This window comes from Phalangium opilio, unplaced genomic scaffold, assembly GCF_054372755.1.
Source record: "Phalangium opilio isolate 3A_F unplaced genomic scaffold, DU_Popi_V2 ptg000104l_1, whole genome shotgun sequence".
Taxonomy (NCBI): domain Eukaryota; kingdom Metazoa; phylum Arthropoda; class Arachnida; order Opiliones; family Phalangiidae; genus Phalangium; species Phalangium opilio.
The window spans coordinates 767,762-785,597 of NW_028324206.1; positions in this window are offsets into that span (position 1 = coordinate 767,762).

Sequence of the window (17,836 nt, forward strand, 5' to 3'; positions counted from 1 at the left end):
AATTATTATACAAGGGGGTTTGAAGTATTTATTGTACTTAATTAAGGGGTCTGGCATCTTACAGTTGGTTTTATCTTGAGGGGCAGGTTCAAAATAAGAAGTTTTTTGGTTACAGCTTCTATATGTGTCGGAGTGTGCGGGTAGTGCTTTTTCGATTCAGATTCCGAATCGGGTTCGGGTAATCAAAAATTAGTTTGTCGGGCATCGGCGCTGTTTTTCGTTTTTTTATGGTATCAGAGTAACTTGACTTAGCCGAAAAATTGTTCTCGGGTACTAGTTGGGTATTGAAACTGACAACGAATACCTACCGGGTAAAATTATTGTCATAGGCATATGCAAAACAGAGAAAATTACATAAGGCTAATGAAATAGTTGAAAATAATGAATTAAATTTAATATCTCTAATTTGGAAATTTTTCCAATATTTGTTTGCTGAAATATGATAGTGCTAGCTCATTTTAATCGGTTATGTAGATTTAGGTGTGGAACGTCTATGGGCCAGACAATTACATCGAAATGGTACAAGAGATACTTTTCATGAACAAGCTCTTTTCTTTACATCCACACGTTACGAACTGTGCGTCTCCTTTCATCCCAACATTGCCGACTCATTTCTAATATGAGTACAACTACCGCAACAGGAATTCCTAAAAAGAATGGCATGTATGCTTTCCAAATTATTTCCATGCCAAGTGGACGCCAAGTTTCGGTATCCAATGGGCGGTACAACAGCTCTTTGACTTCAAAGGCTGGTTTACGATCAACTGTAGTTTCTTGCGCAGTGTCAAAAAACATGAGAACTCTGAAAAGAAAATAAATTGACTTTATAAACAGGATACGAACGTGAAACAATTTAGTCAACTTTCAATGCATTTCATTAGGCGATGCTCCTGCACGCGGGGGAATCTACAGCGCCCCCCATCATTGTTCCCAATCGTACCTGCGGAACCGTCAAGGCACTCGATTAGGATCTAAATATCTTTTATTATGTCAGATTACAAGAGTTAATAAATTAAATATATAATAAAATAGATATTTTCAGTGTGTCAGGGTAAGGGCAAAAATAAACTTAGTCATATGAAGGGACTGGATGTTCTGAAGTAAGATTAGTTCAAATTGCTAAGGCCAGTGGGGCAAGGAACTGGAAATTTAAAGTGGGGCGTTAAGCCGTGAGTGTAGATCCAATTTTGAGGGTCAGAAGAGCATGACTGGAAAGCAATGATTCGGTTAATAATAGTTTTATGATGTTTCCGAGTTAAGTTATTCACAAGGGAGTCAAAGGATTTAGGCTCAAACACGAGATTCGGGATTTGACGGTATAATTCAGAAACAAGCTCCTCTGGCAGAAAGAAAAATAGTAAAAACAATAAGGGCTAAAAAAGCAAGCATGTGGTAAAAAATTCTTTACTAGACGCCATACCTCTGATAAATGTTAACTTAACAGTTGAACTCGCAGCAGACCGCTTAAGTCTTTAAAAGGAAAGTTATCCCCTAGCATCATCGCTCGCCTCGGCGGAGGCGGTGTATATTTACCTTTTTTGTGGTTCAACTGGAGTTCGTTCTGGTGGAGTCACCAAGTAAGTGTTTACTTTAAGAAAATCGAAATCGGAATGATGGGGATGAAAAACCCCGAACACTTGGTATTCCTGACCACATACATTGCCGAAGCTAGGGTAAGAGAGACCTTGAAAAGCCGGCGCAATACTCGTGCGAGGGGAGATTCTCCCCCGCACGATTAAAAATGCGTCGTAAGATATCACAAGGAAAGCCAGGTTGCACACATCATGATGACCTCGACCATGACCCAGAAAGCAGCTTTCAGTCATGTCATGCTGGTGAGCTTGAGCTGACGAAATCCAGCTTACAGGTTCAAAAAGAGGGCATGTAAGGTAAATGACTGTAAATGATTCCTCAAGCAAGCATGGAAGAGTGACAGGTGTCGGTGGAGTGACATTAAAATGCACTAGAAAGTGATAAATAGATCTAGTCATTGAGAAATCCGTTAGATTCACACTGAAATTTCCAAAGAAAAGATTGGAACTGAGCGAGAACGACGGTGTTGTTGACTCCCGAAAATATAGCCGTGAATAACCCCATAGAGAGAGGTAAAACGCTGACGCTCTTAATGAAAAGGGGTCAACTATGCGGGGATCCACGTGAGCCGTGTAAAATTATCTTGTTTTATTAGCCACATAGTATACGATGAGGCTCTTAGTTTGACTCCAGCCATAGTAGTAATAGTAGGGCTAGTAGTAGTAGTAGTAGTAGTAGTAGTAGTAGTAGTTGTGGCCGGAGTTTTCGCTTTCGTTGTCGTTATTTTATAGCTCAAAAAGAACTCTATATTACCATAAGTGGATCATATTACAGGTCCCTAAGGTTATGGTTTTGTAAACAGCGTTTTCTTAAAAGACATCCAAGCCAGAGTCCTGCACGGGCCGGGCTCAAGCCCGGTCCGGCCCGAGGCCCGGCCCGATCGGGTCGGGCCGAGCCGGGCTTTCCACTTTTGAAAATTGTATCGGGCCGGGCCGGGTCGGGCTTTCAAAATTTTGGAAATTAACGGGCCGGGCCGGGTCGGGCTTTTAAAATTTTGGAAGTTAACGGGCCGGGCCGGGCCGGGCCGAACTTGATTCTCATTTAATCCAAAGTTCAAATGAAAGATTATTTAAATGAGTATAAGCTTCTAAGAACAAATGTGACGAACAATTATCAAAAGAAATGAATAATACACGACGCTAAAGCAAATATGAATTCAAATCATTGATTTTATGTAAAAAAATATAAAAATTACAACTGAACTACGTCGTATATTATTATTATTCATTTCTTTTGATAATTGTTTGTCACATTTGTTCTTAAAAGCTTATACTCATTTAAATTATCGCTCATTGGAATTTTGGATTAAATGATAATCAAATTCGGCCCGGCCCGAGTTTTGAAAAATGAACAAAAGCCCGGCCCAGTCCCTTAATTTCAAAAATTTGAAAAGCCAGACCCGGCCTGGCCCGATAAAATTTTCAAATGTGGAAAGCCCGACTCGGGAGGGACTCTGATCTTCTCTCTCGAACCTTTCCTCATTGGCTATCACTTACTTCCGTTTGCTTGCCCCGCTTATTAAAAATTTATTTTGCGCCAAAATATTCCTGTATTTTAATTTGCATATACCCTTTTCACTTCAGTGCTGGGAGACAATGCTGATACAAAGCAATGTTATGTCGTCAAGTACTTCTAGGGTGCTGTAATATCATCCACTTCTGATATTACCACAACCCATCCATAGGGGTAACTGAGCTCGGTTAGAGATTTAATTTTAATTAAACGTTTTCCGATCGCAGCCGGGAATCGAACCCGGGTTGCTCACGCAGTAGTAAGACACTCTACCACTGAACCATAGGGACCGGATAGAAACCCCGAGTTTTTACTTTTGCACATTAATGGCATATTGCCAGAATTTACGGCATTATACAAGTTGGAAAAACCAAAATATTACCTCTCCGAGTCAAGAGGATAACTACCACTACAAACTTATAAACCTAGATATAGAATTATTTCTCTCTTTTGAAGTAAAAATTTACGAATTATTAAAACAGAATTCCAAGCATAGCGAATATACTGCAAAGCAGACGACATTTTACATCCAATAAGGATATGTCTTGGACACATGAAAAATCAGTCAATGGGAAAAAAACAGGAAATTAAGTGTATAACATTAGGAGAGATATAACCTTTATGTGTTTGAAAAGGCCCAGTTATCTACGCCTCTACTGTTATCCCTATATTCTCATAGCAACATTCACAACTGGTTTGTTGTATAAACACTATTGTCTCGTTTCACCTCAAAGATTTTCTTAGTTAGCCAACAAGATTGTTCACGTTAAATGCCACCAAAGCTGACTTGTGGTTACACGCAGTGAAAGTCAATGCACACCATAACAAGAATGAATCTCCGAGGTTGGAACCTGATTACGAATAGCTCTTTCACATCAACACAAGGCGAACTGCTAACGCGGCGCACTAGTGGAATAACGGACGGACACACATAGACTGCTTTTTAACCCTTTTCGTATTAATTTTGATTTGAGAAATAAGATTATCTTAAATACTAAAATAAATATAATAAATTTTAAACTTTTTCTTCGTTATTTATTCGCCTTATTGAGCGTTACATCGTTTTAAAAAGAACAATTAATCATTCTAGAGAGACTTGACTAATATTGACGTTTGAAATGAAGCATAAGCCTGTTGCTTCGCCTTACTTAAATAGGTAGTATATAAAGGTTTCGAATCGCAGATAAAGGTCAGAACAGCAAAATTGCATGAACCTTTTGGGAGGCTAGACGTTTCTCGTAACCCTAGCCGATCGCCGCGTATGTCTTAACCTTAACGATGATGATGGAGATAGAAGCCAGTAAGTAGAGACTGGTGTGCATGTGGGATGGACAAAAGACCAGATGATGGTGGTGGAGAAGCCAGAACGTATATACTGGTGTCCATGTGGGATGGACAAAAGACCAGATGATGATAATGGTGTTTAGAAGCCAGTAAGTACAGACTGGTGTCCATGTGCGATGAACAAAAGACCGGATGATAGGGGTGTTAGGCAGACAATGGGGTAATAGGCATTTTAAGTGGAATACATTTTTCCAAATTTTCGTTCCGGGATTTGGGAAAACCTTTGCTCCGATTTGAAAAATGCGAACGCGGTCCCCTGGGGTGTAAGTCAATAACAACAGACTGACACACACAGACAGACACGTCGAAATTAGAACCTCTCCCTGACATACGTCACTCGTAGAGATGAAAACCTGCAAAGAGGTAATACCGGGGGAATACGCTTGTGCTTGATCCCTCTAACGCCGTTCGGTTCTCGTTGACGAGGGGAAAGCTACTTTGTAATAAAGTCCTTCTGAGGGTGTAAGATGGTAAGCGTATTACGCTAGTGCCTGATCCCTCGAATGACGTTCGGTGCTCGCGTCGTGCCGGTTTGCCTTGGCGCCTCGCTATCACAGCGATTCGATATTATGTACTGTCGGACCCTAGTATTTTGAGCTTGAGAGGTTACTGAGAATCAACGAAGGATATCGCCGCTCTAAGCAGCACCCGCTAGCACGGGGACCGTAACGGTGAGTGACCGCGGTGATTAGTTTAGCTTTCTTAACCCTTCAATCATTAGTGTGGTGTAGTAAGCAAAGGCTTAGAGCCGAATATCAAATCTTAACTGAATTTCCTACTTAGATTAAAATATGAATTTTTCAAGCTAAGTATAATTTTTGTAAACACTGCGATTAATTGTATTATTTACTAAACATTGTGATTAATCGTTTATTTACCAAACATTGCGATCAATGGTTTATTTACTAAACATTGTGATTAATGGTTTATTTACTAAACATTGTGATTAATGATTTATTTACTAAACATTGTGATTAGTTTGGTTAATGCTAGTGTTGTTTACATACTGCGATTAATTTTCTTATTTACATACATTTTGGAAAATTGAAAATGGGCTTAAGAGGTCAGGAAAAAGTTAGGGAAATTGAAAATGGGCCTTAAAGGTCAGGAAAAAGTTAGGGAAATTGAAAATGGGCCTTAAAGGTCACGGAAATGTCAGGGAAATTGAGAATGGGCCTGAAAGTTCAGTGAAATTGAAAATGGGCGTAAAAGTCAGGGAAAAATCAACCAAATTGAAAATTGGCCTAAAAGGTCAGGTAAAGCTAGCGGATATCGTAAATTAACCGATATCAATAGCAAAGCTTAACTGAAATTCCGATATCAATATCAAAGCTTAACTGAAATTCCGATATCAATGTCAAAGCTTAACTGAAATTCCGATATCAATATCAAAGCTTAACTGAAATACCGATTGCAATATCAAAGGTTAACTGAAATACCGATATCAAAGGTTAACTGAAAAACAGATACCAATATTTTTAACTCTATGAATCCAAAGTAACAATATAAGCTTTAATGTTTAAAAATATTCAGATAGTATTTATGACATATTATTTAAAAGGCGCAGTAATTGTCTCGATTAGTAAAATCAATTGTCGGTAAGTGTACTCATACAAATGGCCAATTGATTTAAGTTACTTTATAGAAACTAGTTCAAATAAAGCGAAAATTATGTATTTCTCCTTTAATATCACAAAAATTTCTATTTTAGAGTTAAAATAATTTTGGGAATTAAGCTAAGAAGCTGCCAATTTTTGTGTCAGAAAATAAAAAAAATTATCTTCTTTTAAATTTTAACAAGAGATATTAAAATTAAAAAATAGCTTCATATCTTTTCCAGTTTGATATTGATATTTTAGTTTTATTGATTTAAAATAAATTGTTATTGACATTGGTTAATTTACGATACTGGCCAATTGATCATCACTTTGGGTTTGAAAAGTAAGATAATACGGTTTTAAGCACACTTTCCATATGGATCCAACCCTATTGTACAGATTTGGTTTTCTAAATTCTAATCATTTAAATTTTTAGAGAATAGTGTCCCTGGATACTTTTGAGGTGTTTTGCTTATTTCTGCTCTCGCGAATTTTCTGGAGGCTGAAAGTATTTGACTTTTTTTCGCCCCTTTTCAACCTTGTCTTGCTTGAGTTATCAGGGCTCATACAAACCTGGAAACAGGGAAAACCTGGAAAAATCAGGGAAATAAATAGTTGACAAAAACCTCAGGGAAAACTCAGGGAAATTTAAAATTTTTAGTAAAATTCAGGGAAATCACGGAATTTTGCGTCAAACAGGGGCCGAGTAATTAAGGAAAATGTTCATAAACATCCCTTCCGTTCGATTAACATTATACAATAATTTGGAGGCTTATAACTCTGTATCTACCAGAGATAATGGGATGTCCTTTAGTATGTTATTGTCCTATTTACCCCTTATTTGGGCTTCCGCCAAACAGGGGCCGAGTAACTAAGCAAATTGTTCATGAGCATACCATACATAGGATTAACATTACACTAAACTTTGGAGGCTCACAACTCTGGTAATATTAGAGATACAGGGAAGTCCTTTGATTATGTAATAGTCCTATTCACCCCTCCTCCTTCGTTAACATTTGCTCCATAGGATACTTCATATTCGGAAAAAATCTGGAAAACTCAGGGAATTATATGGCGAAAAACCTGGAAATCTCAGGGAACGTTTTTTCCAAAAGTTGTGTGAACCCTGCTTATTTTGTCGGTTCTCTTTTTAGTAGGGACGGAAATAAGATAACTTTGAGACACCTAAGGGGGTCACTATCTCACTGGACCAATGTCCTATAAATTTATTACCTGTGCAAAAATGTTATGGTCTTGCTGGACCAGCTTGTTATCGTTTAGTTTTATCTCTTAAGTTTTGGGGGTGAGGTGAGGTGGGGTGCCTCGGATACTTTTGAACTTTTATCTAGGGGTCGGTACTTCTGAATTTAATTGTGCCCGAAAACCCGAGATAAGTAAATTTTTGAAATTAATTACCTGTAAAATAAGTTATTTCAACGGAAAACGGTAATGGAACGTTGTTTTTTCTTAAGCATGCCCTTAAGTTTCAATTAAAAAGAAACTTTAATATCTGATCCTTCAGTTAAGTGATAATCCCAGTCTTATCGATACTTTTTAGGTCTTGATTCTAATCAAGACATTTTTGATTAATAGATAACGATAGAAGTCCCAGCCTTTGGGCCATCTTGTTTTCTCTCTCGCCATTCGCTTCTGGCCGAGAGTGTTGGCGGGCGAAACTTTTCACCTAGTGCTTAAAAGAAAGACGGAACGTGAAAGGAGCAGTCCGGGATGAGTATTGTGAGCTCCAAGAGAGAGGAAAGGAGATAGAAGCGGTACGAGAGGCCGAGCATTTTATAGAGGGGCGTTACATATGTAGCATTATGCCCATAAGTTTATTTTTCTTTCATTTAGCTATATTTTGTCGATGTGATATAGTTTTACCCGAGTAGTAGAGAAGTGATAGCAAAGACAGTCATGACAGAAATAAGGAGATAAGTATAACTTTAGCGACCCGCGAGTCACGTTTCCCTTGAAGAAGAAAAAGCCACTACCTATCACCGGTATATTTGGGGCTATTTCAGTTTCATTTTAAGAAAACTTATGATAGCGCGAGTACGTAAACAACGTTGCATAATGATGGGTTTATATCCCTGTCGGGATTTCTTCAAATCCCATGCCGAATTTCGACCGTTTATATGACCCGAAATAGGGAAACAAAATGGTCTAGCCCATTATTAAGGCATATCGTTTACGCACCCTCGCTATAACTACTTCAATAAATCTACTTTTACTGAAATATCCCATAGTGTACTGGTGAAAGGTGAAATTCTTTCTTTGGCTCCGAGGCAACGTGAATCACACGTCAATAACGCTCTACTTCCTTATTATGTTGGTTTTTATTGTTACCTCTCCGAGTGACGTATGTCACGGAGAGTTACTACACTGGCCGTGTCTGTGTGTCTGTCTGTCACGCCCCACGTGACCGCGTTCGCAGTTTGCGTATCGGAGCAAACGTGTTCCCAATTTCCGGACTGCATTGACAGTTCACGGAAATTTGGGTTTGTCTCCTCTGGCTTTTCTACTTGAGTTCCAACACCACCAGCTTTGGTTTTCGTCCACTCGACATTGACACTAGTTTGTACTTGCTAGCTTCCAAGCACAACCATCTTCTGTTCTTCGTCAATTCCACATTCACACCAGCTTCTATGCAGCACCATCTTCAGGTCTTTGTCCATTCCACATGGACGCCAGTCAGTCCATTCTGGCTTCTTTTCCTTCGTCATCGTTTGGTTTCAAGATATACGCGGCGATCGGCTAGGGTTACGAGAAACGTCTAGCCTCCCAATGGCAGGGCTTCCACCATCGGTTCACGCGAATGCGTTTTTATCTATTATTATAATGGAAACGAATCTTATATATATATCCCAAAATTTGAAAAAAGCGGGCAAGAGGGGTACTCTTCACTTTAAACGTCAATATTAGCAAAGTTTCGAAAGATAATAGGAACAACTTTATTTTAAACGATTTAACTATTTTTAAAGTTTTTTACTGGCGATTAAAATAATTAAAAATAATTATATTTATTTCAATATTAAAGATAAACCCAAGTCATTAAATCATTGCCTCCTATATCTATCAAGGCCCGTGCATTGCGTTATATTTCCTACATTGCCTCTTATATCTATTTAGGCCCGTGCATTGCGTTATATTTCCTACATTGCCTCCTGTATCTATCAAGGCCCAGGCATTGTGATATATTTCCTTCATTGCCTCCTATAACCGACAAGGCCCGTGCGTTGTGATATATTTCCTTCTTTGCCTCCTATATCTATCGAGGCCCGTGCATTGCGATATATTTTTGAGAACAACAACCAAAATGGGAAGCTCCTCTCAGAACCATAATAATTTGTTTTCTCTGTTATATGAAATGAAACTATGGATAATATTTTCGGCAATTCGATTTGAATGGCTCTTTCTGATGTATCATTCTCTCAGCACTGTTCATAATGGACAGGAACGTAGAGATTCGAGACACTAGGAATTACGATAGTGTTTCAAATCCTCTGTAATGAGGGCTTAAAGGCTTGGAGTGAGTCGAAAGATAAATACACATCCTATTTTTTAGTTGTACCACGCGTACCACAATGTTGCCAGGCGTTTATTGAAGGATGCTTGGGTACTAGTACAGACTGTTACGTCTACCAAGTTTCCTAGCATCCAACACTAAATAGGATTCATAAAAGCCAGTGTTACGCGCATGTCATGGGTCAAGTCGTTAAATATATCGACGCAGTTGAATAGCTGATGGCATTATTTTATCCACTTTCTCATTGCGTTTCGAGAGGAACTTCAACTTTGGCACGGACGACAGATGGCGCTCTTAACCTTCTACCCCCAAAAATCGCTGTTGTCTGCTCGTTTTCCCCTTCCGCGTTTTTTCGTTATAAACTTATGATTTAACGAACTGTTAAGATAAAATTTCATATTTCCTAAGACAGATAAGCTTCTACTCCTTTCATCTCACTCCCAGTTAGATTTAACCTTGTTAAAACATAATCAGATGAATTTGAGTTACAATGTCGTAAAATCCTGTGCATACAGTTACCTAGGAGTGATAGAGACATTTTTAACGATGCCTAGAGATGATTAACTTAAGCGAAATTGTTTTACGTTTGAATAAAAATACCGCTTCCAGTAGTGGGTTTATAGTACTCCTTGTTTGTGTAAGATTAGTGTAGCTGTAGAGCGTAATCATGCTAAACGTATAAAAATATATATTTTCAATAAAAACACCGCTTCCACTAGTGGATTTATACTCCTTGTTTGTGTAAGGTTAGTGTAGGTGTAGAGAGTAATCATTATAAACGCTTAAAAATATATTTTCAAAAATGAAGAATATAGAACATTTATTTTGTATCAAAAAATATTTTGGTGCTAAGATTGCTTTAGAAAAATCCAAACGGCTAGGTATTGGTAAAAAAGACGTGTAAGCTATTTGTAGATGAGATAATGTTTTACATGTTTTAAATGAGGCTAAAACGTCCACTATTGTGTCTAAAAAAGTTGTTGGCAATGTATATTTTTTAAATATGACGGAATTGCGGTTGATATGATAGCGCCCTATTTGCGAAAAAAACCTTTTTAAGTTAAGTAGTTAAGCGTTAAATTTGCTCGATTAATTTTGTTCGGAAAATAATATATTTAAGCGCTACGTATTACTGAAGGAGATTGATTTTGCCAATCTTTGTGAGTATTTAACTGTTTAATAATTATTTTGGTTAAGTGGGAGCCTAGCTTATGTGTGATTGGGTTGTGGCTTCCATGTTTTGGGGACATTTGCTTTTTGTGTGGCGAGGTATGATTCAGCTTTGATATGGACAAATGTTACAAAATCATACTGGTAGACTAAGAATACGGTTGAGATATAGCGAGAGAGTAGTTTCCACAGCAATTGAGAGATATTGAAAAGGCTTGAACAATTGCCTATTTTAAAATTGAATTCCTGCACTTGCAAAGAATTAAAAAAGCGATAGATGCATATATTTAGGTTGTTTAAGGGGTAGTGATAGTCATCTCCACTCGGAGAGGTAATATTTTGGCTTTCCCAACTTGTTTATTTTTACCTCTCCGTGGGACGTAGTCCAGGAGAGGTTCTGTAACGGGCGTGTGTGTGGGTGTGTGTCTGTGTGTCTGTCTGTCCGTTGTTAAACCCACGTGACCGCGTTCACAGTTTGTGTATCGGAGCAAACGTGTTCCCAATCTCTGGACCGCATTGACAGTTCACAGAAATTTGGAAAATTGTATTTTTCTCCGTTGGCTACTCTATACTTGAGTTCTCACACCACCATGTTTGGTCTTCGTCCATCCCACATGAACACCAGTCTGGTACTTTTCTGGCTTCCAACACCACCAGCTTCTGTTCTTTGTCAATCGCACATTGACACCAGTCTGCACTTACACTGGCTTCTAACACCACCATCCACTGGTCTTCCGTCTATTCCACATAGACACCAAACTGTATCATTGGCTTCTACTCCATTATCATCGTTTGGTTTTAGGATATACGCGGCAATCAGCTAGGGTTACGAGAAACGTCTAGCCTCCCTAAGGTGGGATCGGCCACCAAAGGTTTTCGCAATTGCGCTTTTTCCTTACTATTATAATGGAAAAGAATCGTATATATACCCCAAAATTTGAAGAAAGCGGGCAAGAGGGGTACGCTTCAATTTAAACGTCAATATTAGCAAAGTTTGAGAAGATAATAGGTATAACTTTATTTTAAACGATTTACCTATTATTAATGTTAAAAATATTATTATAGTGTTAAAAATAATTATATTTAATTAAATATTAAAGATAAACCTCTCGTGCAAAGAGAGAAATTAAATCATTGCCTCCTATTTCTACCAAGGCCAGTGCATGCGATATATTTCCTTCATTGCCTCCTTTATCTATCAAGGCCCGTGCATTGTGATATATTTCAATCATTGCCTCCTATATTTTTCAAGGTTGTGCATAGCCATATATTTTTAAAAACAACAACCAAAATGGAAAGCTTCTCTCAGAAACATAATAATTTCTTTTCTCTGTATATGAAATGAAAATATGGATAATATTGCGCTCCTTCTTTAATGGTATGTATCCTTCCCTGTCTATTAATATTTTACGTAGGAGTAATACGTTTTTAGCGAAGTCTAGAAAGGATAAACATGAGCGAGATTGTTTTGGGAAAAAAATACTGCTTCCACTAATGGGTTTATACTCGTTGTTACTGTTGTATAGAGTGATCATGATAAAAGCTTAAAAAATTACGAGAGGACATACCTTTTTCCTCTTGTTTTATTCTTAATAAGAATATAAAACATTTATTTTGTATCAAAAAATAGATTTTGGTGCTAAGATTGCTTTAGAAAAATCCAAACGGTTAGGCATTGGTAAAAAAGACATGTGTAAGCTATTTTTAGATATGATAATTGTTTTACATGTTTTAAATAAGACTGAAGCTTCCACTATTGTGTTTATGCTCCTTGTTTGATTGACTGAAAACCATCTAGGTGTAGATAACAGTCAGACCAAAAATTTCAAAAATATATATTTTAAATCTAATCAGATACGCCCACCTAGTTGAAAATAGACCTTTTAAATTTGCGGGAGCCATTCTTGAGAATTTTTCTTTACTTATAGGTTGTTAATTTATCTACCAGAAAATATTTGTGTTTGGAAGTTGGATATTAAGTCAAATTAAGTGGTTGTAAAGAGCCAGCAGGTTTTTGCCGCTTCTTTTTGTGAGTATTTGATTTTTGTATGTAAAATGGAGGAAGATAATGTTGAGAGTAAGGAAGAAATGCGGAAGCCCAAAGCGCGGGAAAGGATGAGGACAAAAAGGTCGACGTTTTCATTGGATACTTAAGTTTATATAATCTTTTCGACACGGAGAGTTAATATTTTGGTTTTCCCAACTTGTTTTTCTATTTATCTTCGTTCATACACTACTCGGAAAAAGCTATTAGTCTCATCAATTAATACAATGTAGCTTAAAACAAACCATTAGATCTATGGGCATAAACGCTAAAGCTCGCGTCGATATAATCCTTGACCGCTCGGACCACTTGTATGTCCTTTCCCTCACTTAGCTCAGCACGGACCGCTCTTATCTCCTTTCTTTCTCAACAGGGAAGAACAGGGTAACTAAATTACACCTGTATAGAATTGTTTCCCGCTCGAAACGCTTCTATCATCTCTGCAACCCTTTCTCAACAGTCAACAAGCGCCTGTAAGAAGGGCAGTATAGATGCTAAAGTCCGCGTGAAGGAAGTAAGAAAATACAAGATGGTCCCTCTCCCTCTCAGCTCATGAGTCACTAAGCACAGCTCCTTTTATTTATGCTTTCGTTCTCTCTCCTACTATCTCTGCAACCCTCTTTTAACAAGCGACTGTGGAGGAAGGGGTACAGAATCAGGCTTGCAAGCCGTAGGTCCCGGGTTCGAACCCCGGTGGTGGCAAAGATGAAATTAAATATTATAAATTTAAAAATCATTGAATAAAAATTATGGAGCCAGCGCCACCTAGAAGTGATTTTTCGAAGTACTATTTAAAAAAACGAACGAAACATCATTATCATCTTCTTCTATACAGTAGGTCAAACTAATAGCCCATTGTATATACGATGTGGCAAAATAAAATTATACGATGCGGCTAACACTTTTTTCTAACAGAAACAAGAAGACCCAAAGTTACCCTAATGACTAAATAGCCCCTCTCTAACCTATCCACTGAATAGCGCCTCTGCCCTAATGAGTGAATAGCCCCTCTATACCCTACCCTAATGAGTGAATAGCCCCTCTATACCCTACCCTAATGAGTGAATAGCCCTCTATACCTTACACTTATAAGTGAATAGCGCTGTCTCTTACAATGCTTAAATGATTTCCGTACATAAAATCAGAAAGAATAGCCCTTCGATGCCCTACCGTAAATAGTGATAAAATTATTGCCCGTATAAATTTAATTCTGATATAATTGAAATATTCCGGGGAATAGAAGAAAATGTCGTTTTAGTGATTTTCTCCTCGATAAATTTACAAAATTAGACTTATGCCGATGCACCGTTATCGCATCTTATCAATTTCAGACATGGGTTATGTTCAGAACCTTTCGAAAGAGAAAGTTTAGTTCCAGTGATTATGAATTTAAGTGATTATTCCCTCGATGAGTTACCTTTAACAATGCTAAAATGATCACACACATAACGCTCAATTAACTTTTCAACATAAACTCATGCCGACGCATACCTATCGCATCTTATAAATTTGAAAGTTTTAGTGGTTATCCTCTCGATGAGTTTACAACATTGACTTATGCCGACGCATACATATCGCATTATTGTATACGGATTCTTAGAATAGTCATGGCTTAAATTATGAGAAATTTTAAAGAGAGAATGAAATATTGAATTTTAGGTAAGACAAAATGGCAAATTTGTGTGTTCATAAAGTACATGCAGATACTACTGTTTTCATTAATATTTTCCCAGTGCATCCGCATTGTACTGTTATAGATAAATCGTAAGCCTTTCCCTATGAAATCAACAATATCACCTTAACACAATTTAACCCTTTTCACTCTAAGTGTGTTCATTAATTAATAAATAACTAATTTTGGATCACTTCCCTTAAGGTACATATATCATCGATACTCACCGTTCTTGTCACGGCTTCTAAGGGAAATATATGATTTATCCGTATGCCTTCATTAGAGCTCATTATGACACTACCATTTATTGAAGCGGTATTATTACGTCATGATAATTAATATCACATGTGACAGCTGAAAACTCTCGATTCAGGGACGTCGATTTTACTATCTTAACTCAACTAACTTATCGAATGTACGTCACTTTTTTAACACAAATTTTTCCATTGGGATTTAACACATTTTTTTGGTCGTTTGACATTTTTACAAGATTATATTTTTTAGTCATAACAATGAAGTTATGACAAAATGTCAGCCGAAATGAATATAAAGAAAATTTTTAAGCTCTGATGAAGAAATAAATGTTTAAGTATGTGAAGTAACAATCGATGTTATAAAGAATTTCAAGTGTAAGAAACTATATACATACTCTACATTGAATTTCTCTTTAACAGTAGAATCATTATCGTCCCAGAAATGTAGTCCGACGGGCCTGGCTCTTGAAGCTTGTCCAAAACGAAAGTAATACTGATCTTGTTCCGCAAGAATAATATTTTTTAATTTAGTGAGTAATGAATTGAAATCTCTCGTATGTCCCACTAACGGTAGTTGCATATTAAAAATATTTTCAGCAAATTCCCTTAATTCTGTAGGATTCTTGTAAAAATGTTTTTCGAGGAATGAAATCTCCATATTGTCTAAAAACCTGCACAATGGTCTTGGCTAAAAATGCATATTAAGCATTTAGAATACGTCACAGGGAGTGAGGGAATAGGACTTGACCTCGATAGAGATTGCAGGAAGCACTGCAAATTTACAAACTAGCCGTCGATTCCTTCACTGGTATTTGTGCGTAATTCGTGAATGCACTGAACATGAACAATATAGCCCTATTTAAATGTTTGTATAACGAGTATGGAACAATTTGAGCTCGCAGTACAGTTCCCGTAAGCTCGAACTTGAGTGCGTCCCTAAGTATGGCCAATAACATTAACATTACTTTTATTTAATGCATTACGTAATTAAGAGTCTCTAATAGTCGCTATAATCATGTATTTAACGTATCTCGATTAGCGAGATCTTATTATTTATCTTGACCATTTTCAATTTATTTAATTATTATATTTGTTACTCATGCTCCTTAGAATAAGTTTATAAGATATTTTACATAAGTGTACATAACACTACCTTTACTTCATAATGCTAGAGACTTACTAAGAGCTAGTTCGAAAACGAAAAGCGAGAATTGGCTACACTCAGTTAATTTTGCAGTTCATATTCCTATTTAGTCTGTATTAAGCCTTTGACAGCGACTCACCAGATGTCGTTTTACGAGAATATATGATGTTTCACCTACGTCACTTCACGACAAGCGCTCAGTAACTAGTGACAAACTTATACAACACACCTTATGAACCTATGTTCTTAGTAATACGATTATAGTGCGTGCTTCTTAGTAATACAATTATAGTGCTTGCTTCTTAGTAATACAATTATAGTGCTTGCTTCTTAGTAATACAATTATATTGCTTGCTTCTTAGTAATACAATTATATTGCTTGCTTCTTAGTAATACAATTATACATTATTACTTCGTTTTCAGCTCTTATATTAGTTGTTTTTATGGGTTGTTTACAGACATATGCAACAACAACAATCTACCACAAATTTATGATATAACCCTCCTAAGCAGAAGCCTTGAAGCGTATATCATACCTTTTGTGAATATTGGATAGTCAACAAGATGAACTTACAACTTTCTTTTTTCGTTGGATATAACAAGAGCTTCCCAAAGTGTCACCCTTCCAAAGCACAACTTTTTGGTTCTTGTTGGTTTCCAGGTCTTCAATACCGTTAATCGGATATGCAATATCCGGAAAAAAGTTAGTTGTTATTCCACTGCTGTACCAAGTTGATAGAAAGAAATATGGACCACAAATGGACAGAATCGTAATAACAATCGATATTTTGAACATTGTACTGTTGCAAACAGGAACCGCTAAAATTAAAAAGAAAAAATATAATCAATTGTAATTTTAAATATAAGACTCTACTCCTGTTAAAGCACTGACGGCAGAAAAATAGATTCATTTCAAGGTACATTTACGTTTACATTTTTCGCACATTTGTCAGTTTTCAATAAGACATTAGACTTTAAGCAGCTGAAATGATGAAATCACAAACACAAAAGCGAGAACGGTTTTTTAAAAATACCCTTTGAACTTGAATTTCTTGAAACCATTTTTGATGATGAGAACTAGCATGCATAGAGGTGAGTAGGTATTTTACCCTCCGTAAATTACCAGTAATTTACCAGATACTGCGTAAATTACCGTTTTATATCTTACCGTAATTTTACAATGGTAACTTTCCGGTAAACTACCAAACATTTTTATTACGCATTTAAAGTTCATTTTACACTTAAATGATCAGTTGTTTCTGTGTTTACTTCCAAAATGACTAACCAGGCGCTACTCACTAGCCTTACAACTTACAAAGTTGCACTAAAAAAAACTATTAGTTGATACCGGAAATTCGGGCAGGGACCCTATTCTCTAAGGATCTAAATCATTTGGATGAGAATCCAAATCTAAACGTTTGGATCGGTTCTATTTGGATAGGGCGCTTAAAACCGTATTCTCTAACCCAAATCCAAATCGACATTTGGATCTCCCGCCAAACCTTTATCCAAACCAAATGTACTTCACTTCCTCTTTCATTACGTAATTTTACTTAGTGTTTATTGGTCAATTTTTTGCGGCGTTTAATATAAAAGTAAAATGTTTTTAAGCCTTGGATTTTTGCATGTTAGATTGTAATAATTTTGTACAATTAAGAAACCTCTTAATTTGATAGTTTAAGCTTATTAGGCCTATTTAATATTAATTGGGAAATTAATTTGATAGTTTAAGCTTATTAGGCCTAATTAATATTAATTGGGAAATTAATTTGAATGAAAAATAGGTGGATATCTTTTATTAATTGGGAAATAATGCACACATTTTACATTTAAATTTTACAAGTAAACATTTATTTTGTGTATATAAAATTCATAATTAATTTCACTAAGGCAATAAATTAATTACCTACGAGGAATTAACTAGTACATATGTTTAATATTAGAATTTAACTCGTTTCAAAACTAATAAAGTTTTTTTT